Source organism: Sceloporus undulatus, chromosome 4 (assembly GCF_019175285.1).
Source record: "Sceloporus undulatus isolate JIND9_A2432 ecotype Alabama chromosome 4, SceUnd_v1.1, whole genome shotgun sequence".
Lineage (NCBI taxonomy): Eukaryota > Metazoa > Chordata > Lepidosauria > Squamata > Phrynosomatidae > Sceloporus > Sceloporus undulatus.
Window position 1 is genome coordinate 181,910,730 of NC_056525.1, and position 13,741 is coordinate 181,924,470.

The following is a 13,741-nucleotide window of genomic DNA, read 5'->3' on the forward strand; positions in this document are numbered from 1 at the left end:
GGCCAAGCGGCGAGGGAAAGCCTCCACTTAAGGAGGCTTTCCCTCCCCGCCTGGGCCCCGGGCCTCACTGCGATCGGAGGCCAGGATCGGGGCCTACCCTCGTTCCTGGCCCCGGCTGGGACCAGGAAGGAGGGGAGGAGGCCGGCGGCGATCGCGGGGGCCTCCCCTCGTTCCTGGCCCCGGCTGGGACCAGGAAGGAGGGGAGGAGGCTGGCGGCTTTCGCGGGGGCCTCCCCTCGTTCCTGGCCCCAGTGGAGGCCAGGAAGGAGGGAGGAGGCTGCAGGGAGGCAGAGAGGTTGGTGCGGCTGCGCCCAAGAGGCGCCGCCTCCCTGCAGCCTCCTCCGCCTCAGGCCTCGTGGCCCTCCTTTTCCTCCGCGCGACCATGCGCGGGGGAGGAGGAGGAGGGCAGCGAGGCCCCAGGGTTGCCTTGCAACCCCACTGCAACCGGGCTTTTCCCGGTTTTTGGCTGCACCCGTGCCGTGACCGGGCAGGTGCAGCCAAAACCGGGAAAAACCCGGTTGCAACCGGGTTATGGCAAGCCTACTTGTGAAGAAAAGTCTGTGCAGTAATTACTATGTTAAAAAACATTTAAAATCCCAAGTTCATGGTAACTAGTAAAAAGAAAGCAGCCCAGTAAAATACAGTTACAGATGCAAAATGAAAGTGAAATTGTGCTGGCTAACATAAATATCTTGGACTAGAATCATAGATGAACGAACAACAGAATTGTAATCCTGCAATAAAAACTAGAAAAGTGATGGCCTGGGGTAGCTTTTTAAAAAGTGAAAATATAATGTGCTGCAGAAACCTAAAATTGACCTCAAAGATGTGCTTTGTACAGTGCCATATGTTTCCAGCTTGACTATATGGCATAATATTACAGACTTTAACAAAAGCTACAATTAAAAGAGAGAAAAAGCTTGCAAAATGTGGATTCACTATAGCATGTGAAGAATGTGCTAGACTGAAAGCATGAACAACGAAGTATTCATTTTATTTATTTTAAGTATTTCTGCATTGTCTCACAGACCATGCCTCCCAAGGCAATGAGCAAATAATGAACTAAAACAACACAAATATAAAGCATTTTCCAAAAACATTAATACTCTTTCAAAGCACCTGAAAGCAGTCTACAACCAATGCTAGAATGCAATTTTGAAACAGTTAAAACAACAATTTCACAACACTGAATGCAGCTGGGATCCTTACAAGAGATAGGACCAGCTTAACTTCCTTAGATAAGGAGTTCCACAGTTGATGTGCAGCCACCAAAAAAGCCCAGTTACTTTTATCTAGCAACCGTAACTTCTCAAGGTGTTGGGACATGCAACAGGGCCTCCTATGAAGATTTCAAATTTTTGCTGATCTTTCAGGTATCTTGGCCCCAAGTCATTTAGGGTTTTGTAAGTCAACACCAGTACATTGAGAAGTACATTGGAAGCCAGTGCAGTTCTAGAAAAACTGGTGCCCTATGGTCTATGAAATGCACACTTGACACTAGTTTGGCTGTTGCATCTTGCATTAGCTGCAGCTTCTGAACATTTTGCAAGCACAGCCCTATGTAATATTAAAATGAATGTATAAAGACCCAAGGAATGATAAAACACATAAAATGCAGAAAAGTAGGCTATTTCTGTCACATAATGAGACATGAAAAAATACTGATTGTGACAGCTGATTATTAAAGATCAAATAATGGTAAAGAAATGTAGTTAGAACATTTTGGCAGAAAACCCTTAAGAGAATGGTTTGGATATAGTGCAGCTTCTTTTTTAAAAGTAACTGTACTCAAAGTAAGTTCAGCCATGATGATATTTTAATCTCTGGGAAGAGAAGAAGGAGAAGTAATAGTCTTTAAAGTACCACAATGTTGGCTTCGCTGCAATAGACCTTGAAACTAAACAAAAAGAGATACACCACCAAAGCAATTATTAAAAGTAAATAATAGTAAGAGTGATCCCCAAAACTCTCAGTAGTTGATTGCCAAGTTTAAAGCATCATTCAAATGCAGTCTTTAAAAAGTGAAACTCTATACTAAGCACCTCGCAACTATTAAAAATTTCCTTTTTTAAAAAAACATATATACAGTATATGAAGCATGTAATAATGGGAACTGTCCACAAGGTGGCGACTTGCACCTACTCTAAAAATTGACCCCCAAATAATTCTGATTTTCAATCTCCTCTTTTGAGTTCAGAGACAGAAATACTCATGTATTGTGTAAATATAAATATTTATATATTCTTAAAACTAATAGAAAGATGGGATATATTTACTTGCTACATGATTTTATAATAAGATATTAACATTTTAACTCTCATGTTGAACTCTGTTGGCAGCTGCTGCTGCTGCTGATAAAATCAATTTGGTTTGCAGCATTATAAAGACTTCACTTTAATAGCATTCTATTGGTAGCAGTCTACAACACAAATCTGATTTTTTCCCCCTCCTTTAAGCGCTGAATCCTACTATCTTTCTTATAACCTGATCCATAGTCAGCAACTGCCGGAAGCCCTTACTTCATAAATTACAGGAATGAATAAATAAATGAGCATATGCAAACACATTATTTGCTGTTACAATTTTTTGCACCACTAGTGCCTTCTCTGATTATACATTTTGATGAGGAAAAATATAAAACTTTTTGGCTGTATCTGTCAGAATCCTCCTCATTCTACAGTGCAAATTGAAGGATTTTTGAGTTGTAGTCCAAAAAATAATTTTTCCCAAGTGCAGAACATTCGATTGAAGTCTGATTGCTAAAGAAATAGATAAGATTAATGTATATTAGCAACAAGCTGACAGACAGAGTAGTGTGAAGTACACTCAGAACAACTAAGTGAGCCTGGATATTTTATTCTGAATCTAAATTCTAGTCTCCTCAACTTGAAAAGGGCCTACGAGGATGAATACTGTGAAAGCTTGAATACTTAGAAGATCCCTTCTGTTGCCCAGAGTGACGCCTTTCATCACATTCCCTGCTCAGCATTCAGATCATAGTTTACTCTCTTCTTACTCTTTTGAATACTTCTCCTTTCACTTGTACATGCCAGTCTCATCTAACTCATCTTGTTTGCCATCAATTGCATATCACCATCTACTTGTCACCTATTCAAAAGCCATATGAGGGTATGTTTTTCCACATTGGCATTAGTGATTATATTGCTTATTGTCAACATATGTACATGTGCATGTGCACACAGATGCACACAAAATGCTTGGGACCAGAGGTATTTTGGATTTCTGACTATTTTCTTTTTCAGATTTTGGAATATTTGTGTACACATAATGAGATATTTTGGAGATAGGACCCGAGTCGAAACATGACATTCATTTCTATTTTTTATACAGCTTATAAACATAGTCTGAATGTGATTTTATACATGTTATTTTAAATAGTTTTGTGCATGAAACAAGGTTTCTGGATAGTGAACCATCAGAAAGCAAAGGTGTCACTATCTCAGCCACCCAGGTGGACAATTTTGGCTTTTGGAGTTTCAGACATCTGGATAAGGAAGACACAACCTCTACATATTTTAAAAACCATCTAGTTTCTTTCTGATTTTCTGGGCTATTGTCCAAAAACTCATGTGTTTTGCTTTGCATTGTGCAGTAAAACCTTCATAGGAATACCATTTAGTCCACTGACTAAAAATGAATGAAAGCAAACCAGCTTATTTCTCCTCCCCCACATTCATTTTTTAAGCAAATTATTTATTTGCACCTCTCCCTTTGCTTTCCTAATGAAACAATATGTTCATTAGGATGCAGAACAGCTTTACTAACAGCTGTTAGGAAAGGGACATTAATGGGGAAGGCATTAATAGGTGCTTTAATGAGAAAGACACACTTGGACTTTTAATGGTTTGTTCATAAAGATTTCACTGCCCAACTTCCATGTTCAAACATCTGTCAAACCTTGTGATGTTTCAGCTTGGCTCTTGGATATCAGAAAGAAATATTTATATCTTAAAATGTATTTTTGAAAGCTGCCTCCCAGTGCGTTTTTAAAAAGCTTCATATACTTTCTATGTAAACAAGAGAGCCATTAGTTCTAAATGCAAATAAGAGAGAGGAGAGACCACAATTTCAAAGACCAGCTCTGGAGCTTTATGACTAATGAGACTGAAAACCTAGTAAGCAATGAGATCAATAGACCAAGGCAGTTGCTCATAGTGGGCTGACAGAACATATCCCTTAGTCCATGATCGCATGCTGTTTCTTTATCCTTTGCTTGAAAAAACTTTTACTGCCCAGAAATCCCCCTTGACTGCAAAATACTGACAATCTCATGGGACGAGTCAAACAAACATCTTAAAGTCTCTGGGAACATAGAAAAAACAATCTTGCACTTGAAAACTGAAAGAAAGATGAAGATAAATTCTTCAGTATAGTGTTTTTGAAAGGGATTTTTGAAATGAGTACAGGAAACATATATTATCACTCCACTTGTGCTGTTTGTTTTAGTTGTTGCTGGGTGATCCATCTACAGGACCACTAAGCCATGGTCTTTCATTGAATTGTAGACTTTAGACACTCTGTATGTCAAATTTCAGAGCTGATTGATGGTGGTATACACTGCCTCAAAGTGTGGTGGAATTTTCTTTTATGGAGGTTTGATGGCCTTCTGTTAGGAGTGCTTTGTGTATTCCTACATGACAGGCGCTTGAACTGGATGGCCCTTCTGGTCCAACTCTCAACTTGCGAGATCCCATGAGAAAATGGGATTTAAATGAGAATTAAATTAAATTTGAATTTAAACAGAACCTGCAAATTTGGGAAGTTTATCACGCTGAATTGCTGCTAAAGTGAAATGACACAAAGTTAAAACGAAGTTAAACTGGAGAAAAATGTCACCTTTTTACTTTTGAAATTTTCTGAAAGTAAAAAGCTGCTGTTTTTTTCTGGTTTGACTTATTTCACGTTAACAGTGACGTCGTGTGATAAACTTCGGGCATTTCAGGGTTTTCTCTAATTTAACTCTCGTTTAAATCCCATTTTCCCATGGAATCTCGCTAGTGTGATAAACTCCTATGATGGAAGCTTCCTGTATGCACAGTTAGATGGGGCAAGATGGAGTGAGGTACTAGCAAAAAGAGTAGCATTGGGTAAAGCATTCTTGGAACACAAGACACTTGCATGGAAGAATAGTAAGCCAAGTCTCTTCATTCCTGAATGAAAGAAGTCGATGTAATCTATTGCAGCAGTGGAGTATGTGTGGTCCTTCAGAAGCTAATAGACTATAGCTCCCACGAGGCCTAGCCAGCAAAGCCAATGGTGAGAGATAAGGGAATTTGCAATCTACCAACATTTAGAGTTACTGTTTCTCACCAGTAGCTAATAGGATGGTCAAGGGTTGTCAGACAGTCTCCTCTGGTCGCTTAGATGTTCAGATGAGATGGTAGGTTTTTTTGGTGAGTTCCCTGAAATTCTTTCCTCAGGGCAGTGACAGATAGGATCAATCTCTGGTTAACATTTCCAGATTCAGGAGTCCAGCTATTGGGATTCACCTTGTTTTTTTGTCCAGGCATTTGGGTCATAGAGCTTTCTGCACTTCTGGTTTTGATACTGAACATCTGTTGAATCAGTAGCCTCTGTCATGTGCACTCAGTTTTGTAAAGAAGTATAAGTGTGGCTTAGTGGTTTGAGTGTTGAATTACAACTCTGGAGACCAGGGTACAATTCTGGGCTTGGCCATGAAACCTACTGCTCTCAGCCTCAGGGGAAGGCCTCGTCTGGACAAATCTTGCCAAGAAACCTCCATGATAAGTTCACCTTAGGGTCACCAGAAGTTGGAAATGACCTGAAGGAACACAACAACAACAACAGCAACAACAACAATCTGACAGTGTTGTGTAGTGGTTTGAGCATTGGACTATGGCTCTGGAGACCAGTTTCAGAATGGAACCCCACTGGTTCATGTTGGACAAATTGCAATATCACAACCTTAGAGAAAGGCAAACACAAACCCACATGGAACAAATCTTGTCAAGAAAACCCTGTGATAGGTTCACCTTAGGAAACAACTTGAAGGCACGCAACAACCACCATCTGTCACAAAGAGAGAAATAATATCACAAAGAGTGTGTGAAACTGTAGTGGCCAAGAGTCTCTTTTCTCTAGCTCTGTCTGTTCTTGTAGTTTTGAACAACTATTGTAGAAGACATGGAATAAATAGATACGACTCATGATGAGCTTGGCCAGAACTTCTCTATTAGTTTAAGCATCTGTTTTGTTTACATGTGGTTAACAGCAACTGAAAGGAAGTGTAGGAGTCCCTGGATAATTGGGGGCTCAGAACCTACATCTTACTAGTTCTTTTTAAAACAGCAGAATCTATAGTGTCCAAGGCATTGGAACTAAGCATGTGAGTGTGGCACTAAGGGCTACTTGAGGCGCTGAGCAAATGTGTGTCCAGTGTATGGGGTGGTTAATTTCATGTACCGAGGTTTTGCCACTTCAAAGCATGAGGAGCCATACTTTCCAACTGTCCTGATTTGGCAAGGACAGTCCTGATCAATCCTCTGGTGTCCCTCCTTTTCAGCTATTTATAAAATGATTTAAGTTGTATGCACCATCTGTAGGCTCTTTCAATCTTTTAAAAATATTTTAACCACCAGTACTTTCCATGCTTTCTCATTTAAGGTGTCTTTTACCTTCCTAACAAACAGAAATACAGAAAGAATATAACTGCACACCTCCAAAAGAGAAGCAGTGTCACCCCAAACACCTTCCCCATACCCCACATTAAGGAAGGATCTTTCAAGCTTAACCACCAGAAATGATACTGAAAGAGAGAGGACACAGCTTTGAAGGTATGTCTTCAAGACATGGCAAGCACATACTTCCCACCATTTTCTAGAAGTCACACATATAATGACTTTTCACATAACAAAGATCCAGTGGTTTTAAAACAGGATTAAAAATTATTCATGGAATATTTCAGAGCTGGAAAAAGTCAAGCTTTGAAGGGGAGAAGTGCAGAATTTCAGCCAAGGGTGGCCTGTTGTCTCCTGATAACCAAAAGCACCAATTTCAGAGTTAAACCTCCGTGTGAAAAAAAACAAAACGTTTTCTCCCCCCCACCTCCTCCTGTTTCCATATCATGCCTTTTAAAAGCCAGTAATAAATTCCATCAACCCCTATATCCCTGGTTTGAGGGCATAATGTTGATTCCAATCTAGTCCTGTAAGCAAATGATTTTTGATACCAGTGTAAGTTAGAAAGGAAAGACAATCAGTATTGTCTTTTAAAATGAATATTGTTTCTTAAATGAATATTATATTTTTAATGGTATTTTAATGGCAACACTTATCTTTTTATTGAACATCTAAATGTGATCTTACTTGCAATTATTATTTGACTTTCTTCTCTAGCCCTTGTTTTGCCAGCTTCCTACATGTTTAAACAGTCATTCTCCTTTTTGGACTATGACTCTGGAGAGCAAGGTTTTTGACTATGACTCTGAAGATCAGGATCACTCACTGGGTGACCTTGAGCAAGTCACACTCTCTCAGCCTCTGACGATGTCAATAGCAAGTCCCCTCTGAAGAAACTTGCCAAGAAAACCCTATGGTAGGTTCACTTTAGGTTTGTCGTAAGTCAAAAATTGCTTGGAGGCACACAACAACAAAAGGAAGCACAAGAGAGAGGTGGATTTTTCTCTTCCTGTTTCCACAGATGGAAGAAATTCTGTCAGTGGATTAACAGCTATTGGATCCTACCCAATAGTGACTGCCATTTGTTTAAGTAATACTGTGATTGTATATATTGAGAGCCTGTGTAGTGTAGTGGTTTGAGCATTGAACTGACACTCTGGAGATCAAGGATTGCTTCCCTGCTTGGCCATGGAAACCCACTGGGTAACCTTAGGTGACTCGTAGACTCTCAGCCCCAGAAAACCCTGTGATAGAGTCATCTTAGGGTCACAGTGAGTCAGAAACAGCTTGAAGGCACATGGAAATAACAACAGTATGTAAAGTACCTGCAGCTAACTGTGGTCGGAAGATCACTATTCTAATGACAACAAGCACAGTTGCTGAATGACATTTGCTATCATTGAAATGGTGATGGTCACATACATAACTCCATTTACTGGACTTTACAACTATTTTGTCTCCCAGAGCCCCTATAGCCGAAAGGGAGAAATAGCCTCTCCCTATATGTATATCCCTCCATATCATCTTAACTGAGAACAACAATAATAACATCTTGACAAAATATGACTCAGTGCCATCATTTTTCTTTCTTTCTCCTGTATTATTTTTAACACCTTTGCCCGATGAAGAAGCTAATGGAATTTCAAAAGCTTGTACAATGTATTTTCTGCATCTTGGTTATCAATGTTTTGTGGATTTTCCATGAAGCCAGGAACTAATAACCATTAGAAGGCTGCATGATGCAGTTCTAATGCTCAGGCTATAGAGCAGTGATTCCCAAACTCAGGTCTTCCAGGTGTTTTGGACTTCATCTCCCAGAAACCTTGGCTATCTTGGCTTTAGGATTCTGGGAGCCAAAGTCCAAAATACCTGAAAGGCCAGACTTTGTGAATCACTGCTATAGAGGCTGGACTTATGGTGGTTGGTAGCTTCCAAGGCAGTGACATTATGAATCCTTTTTTAATTTTAGTAGCTACCTTTGAAGGAGCTATCTTTAAAAGATCTACTCCAGGTGTTGGACTTAATGCAGATGCTTCAGCACCTTGGATAATTCACTCGAAACCACAAGGTTGCGAGTTCAAGACCAGCAAAAGGGCCCAAGCTCGACTCAGGCTTGCATCCTTCCGAGGTCGCTAAAATGAGTACCCAGACTGTTGGGGGCAAATCAGCTTACTTGCTAATTAGCTTACTTGCTGTTCACCGCTATGATCTTTGGAATAGCGGTATATAAATAAAACAAATTATTAAATTATTATTAAAATCCAAACTAAAATCTGGAATGGACTCCTCATAATGACATGGAAGCCACCAACTATCACTGGGTTTGACTTTATAGATTATTTGGTTTAGAAGTGCCAATATATATTTTTAAGAATTCATTTTCCTATTGAGAGCATGACAGAATATTCATTTTTAATTTTTATTTTTCTTTTGAGAGCTTGAGAAACCCTTTCAGATAGAAGAACAGAAGCCCTGAGGTCTTTATCTGGTCAAAAATACATGTGTTTTTTCCTGCATAGAAAGCAGGGAACAGTGAATTTTGTGAAGGAAAGATGTTTGCTGAACTGAAATGTATTTTCTGTGCAGAAAAAAAAAAATCCAAACCCCACACGTGCCTATTTTTGCCCAAGTCTTCCCAAAGCTTACTTAAAGACTGTAAATATCTTCATATTTTGGCACAGTGGAAAGAATAATGAGGGAATTATTAATTCCTGCTTATGAGGGAAAGAAATGGGAACATTTACATTCCATCCTTGGTATAAATACATTCAGACTTGGTCCTAGCTGCATTTCCTCAGGAACAAGCCCCACATATATGGTGGAACATGTTACTTATTTCTGGGCTGAAGTGTATAGGTTTCTACTGTCTGTGGAGAAACTTTGCTCACTACTGAATCTGCTTAACAGGAATTCCATGTGGCAGCAGGAAAAGCGATCCTGGCGTGTCAGTATGATCACCTTTTGTGGAATGGAATTGCTAGATTTCAAGAGTACTATGAGTATATGCTTTTAAGGCTGTTTTCATAATAATAAGCAATAAATAAATAATAAGACTGTTTTCATAATAATAAAGTATGCATATTGTTTTTTAAATTTCAGGGGGAAGCCTTGGGAAAGCTTGAGCCTATACAAAAGGCATCCTAAAACCATTTTAAATAAAAGATTAATTAGTAGCAGACTGGAGGAGGGCACACATTGTCCCCATCTTCAAAAAGGGGGGAAAGGGGGAGTCCAGTCCAATTACTGCTCAGTCAACCTGACATCAATACAAGGAAGGATTCTAGAGCAGATCATGAAACAGACAGTCTGTAAGCACTTAGTAAGGAATGTCGTGATCATTAAAAGTCAGCATGGGGCTCTCAAAAACAAGTCATGCCTGACTAATCTTATCTCTCTCTCTCTCTCTCTCTCCCTCCCTCTCTCTTTCTCTTTATAGTGTTACAAGCTTGGTACATGAAGAGAATTCTGTGGATGTAAAATATCTTGATTTCAGTAAGGCTTTTGACAAGATGCCCCAAGATATTCTTATTTAAAAAGCCAGTAAAATATGAGCTAGAGAATACTACAGTTAGATGGATCTGCAGTTGGTTGATGGACCAAACCCAAAGGATGCTCATCAACAGCTCTACTTCATCCTGGAGAGAAGGGACTAGAGAGATGCCACAGGGTTCTGTCCTGTGGAAGAGCCCTGTGCTCTTCAACATCTTTATCAATGACTTAGATGCTTACAGGACATGCTTATAAAATTTGCAGATGACATCAAATTAGGACAGGTTGATAATACCCCAGAGGGCAGGATCAGGATTCAAAACGATCTTAACAGATTAGCGTGTGGGGCCAAAACTAACACAATGAATTTCAAGAAGGAGAAATGTAACATGCTGCACTTAGGGACAAAAAATGGAGATGCACAGATATAGGATGGATGGCACCTGGCTTGACAATAAATACAAAAAGGATTGAGGAATCTTTTTAGCAGACTACAAGCAGAATATGAGTCAACAATGTGATGTGGCAGCTAAAAAGGCAATGTGATTCTAGGCTGCATCAATACGAGTATCATGTTCAGATCAAGAGAAGTAATAATACCACTCTAGTCAGATTTGGCCAGGCCTCACCTGGAATATTGTGTCTAGTTCTGGGCACCACAATTCAGAAAGGAACATGTCCAGAGGAGGGTGACCACAACGGTGAAAGGTCTGGGAGTATGGAGCTGGGATGTTTAGCCTGGAGAAGAGAAGGTTAAGAGGTGACATGATAATCATGTTTAAATATTTGAAGGAATGTCATACTAAGGATGGAGCAAACTTGTTTTCTGCTGCTCCAGAAACTAAAACAAAAAATGGATTCAAACTACAGGAAAAGAGATTCCACCTAAACATTAGAAGAAACCTGACAGAAAGAGCTGATCGACAGTGGAATGCACTCCCTTGGAGAGTGGTGGAGTCTTCTTCATTGGAGGTTTTTCAACAGAGGCTGGATGGTCATCTGTCAGGGGTGCTTTGGTTGTGAGTTTCTGCATGGCAGGAGGTTTGGATTGGATGGCCCTTGTGGTCATAAGTAAATAAAAGGTCTGGATGTCACTTTTCATCACCTTCACTGCCAGCTAGTGGCTTTCATGGATGCAGCTGCAGAAATACTCAACAGAAATAAAGCAGTTTGACACCACTTTAATTGCCATGATATCCTGAGGAATTTTGGGATTTGTAGTTTGTCTGACAGACTGGGATGAATACCTCACTAAATTACAAATCCCAGGATTCCAAGGGACAGAGTCATGGCAATTAAAGTGGTGTCAAACTGCTTTAGTTCTGCAGTGTATTTCTGCAGTTACAATTAAAGGTGATGAAAAAGGTCATCCAGAATTATTATTTATTTTTACACTTACTCGCTCTCTATTATTATATAATTTATATATATAGTGGGATATAATAAATAATATGTAATACACACACGTTCACTATAATGTTATAATTATCTATCTACATTATATAATCAAAACAATTATTTGCTGACGGCTTATGTCATCTCTATTGTAGGGTTTTCTTGGCAAGGTTTATTCAGAGGAGATGTACCATGACCTTCCTCTGAGAGTGAGAGTGTGTGACTTGCCCAGTGTTACCCTATGGATTTCCATGGTTGATCAGAGATTCAGAGGTAGTCCAAGTAGAAAGCACAAAGGGAAGCTTAATGTTAAACATGAAGGAAACAAAAATAATGACCACAGAGGATTTACATAAAATCAGCCTGTGTCTAACACAGCAGGATTTTCAAGTTTATCAGTAATAACTCCCATACAATCAGATGCAACCAAGAGACTAGGGACTTTATCATGCGGGGAGAAATTGGGGGTTTAAACAGACATTTTCCAGGGACAGTCACATGATCATGGCAAAGATTTTCACACACTTCACGCTTATAGAGGACTTATTCAGGAATGCTCCAGGAATAAATCATTCACGGGATTTCTCCATGAATGATTTGTTGCTGGAGCATCCCTGGTTCTTCCTGGGATACGGTAATTCCTCTTTAATAGCAACATCGTGTGAAAAGCTTTGCCACAATTGCATGACTGTCCCCAGAAAATGCCTGTTTAAACCCCCAATTTTCCCCATGTGATAATGTTTTAGTAGTGATACCTCAAAGGCTATTAACTACTGAGCTTGCATCTTTCTCAGATACAAGTCTAGGAAGGTGTCGGCCAGATAAAACAAGGTGCCACAAGATTGTGTTCTTCCCTATGGATGTGACTAAATTCCCTTGCACCAGGTGCAAGTTGGTAGCCCTGTTGGAAGAGAAGGTCAAGCACAGGAGGCCAGCTATGTACACTTCAACATATTAGGGAGCAAGAGATTTTCTTAGACAGAATGGAACAGATGGTCTTGCAAGGTAAATGTGACACACACAAGTAGGGAAACTGGGGATCATTCTTTAAACTTGCAGCTGCAGAATTGATTTGAAGCTCTCCCTTATCAGGGATGATGTGGAAATGCAGTGGTGCCAGTTGTTAAGGAAAGTGCAGGGCACCCTGGAAGTACCACCACAGGGAATTATTTTCTGCTGCTCCAGAGAACAGAACCCGGAACAATGGATGCAAATTACAGGAAAAGAGATTCCACCTCAACATTAGGAGAAACTTCCTGACAGTAAGGGCTGTTCAACAGTGGAACACATTCCCTTGGAGAGTGGTGGAGTCTCCTTCCTTGGAGGTCTTTAAGCAGAGGCTTGATGGCCATCTGTCAGGGATGCTTTGATTGAGAGTTCCTGCATGGCAAGAGGTTGGACTGGATAGCCCTTGTGGTCTTTTCCAACTCTATGATGTGGGGGTGATCCTGTGGTCAGGAATACTAAAAGAGAAGGGAATTCAGGATGGACGAGGGTTTCTCAAAAGGGAGGGACTAAAGCCACAATTCCAAACAGTTCCAATGAGGAGGGAAAATGGGAGGTGTCTCAAGAAACCAGGATGGATGACTAAGGAACTTTCAACTGACCTAAGTTTTAAATGGGGCATGTATAAGAAATGGAAAAAAAGGGGGGGGGGTTGCCAAAGAGGAATTCAAACAAATAGCAAGCACATATAGGGGTAAAGTCAGAAAAGCCAAAAAGGTTAAGAACAATAAAAAGGGCTTTTGAGGGTATGTCTGTAGCAAAAGGAAGAAGAAGGAAATGGTAGGGCCACTATGTTGAGTAGATGATGAAATTCTAACAGGGGACAGAGAAAAGGCAGAACTACTCAACATCTTCTTTGCCTCAGTCTTCTCACAAAAGGAAAAAGATGCTCAACCTGAAGAAAATGGAGCAGAGGACACAATAGGAGAGATGCAGCACAGAATAAGTAAAGAGGTCAATCTAAATAAATATAAGTCTCCAGGACTGGATGGACTGCATCCAAAGGTATTAAAAGAACTGGCCAATGTAATATCGGAACCCTTGGCAATAATCTTTCAGAACTCCTGGAGAACAGGAGAAGTCCCAGCAGACTGGAGGAGGGCAAACGTTGTCCCTGACTTCTAGGCTGCATTGCTGGCTGCTCCATGAGAAGTGGAGTGTCCAAATCAAGGCAAGTAACAGTGCCACTCTGTT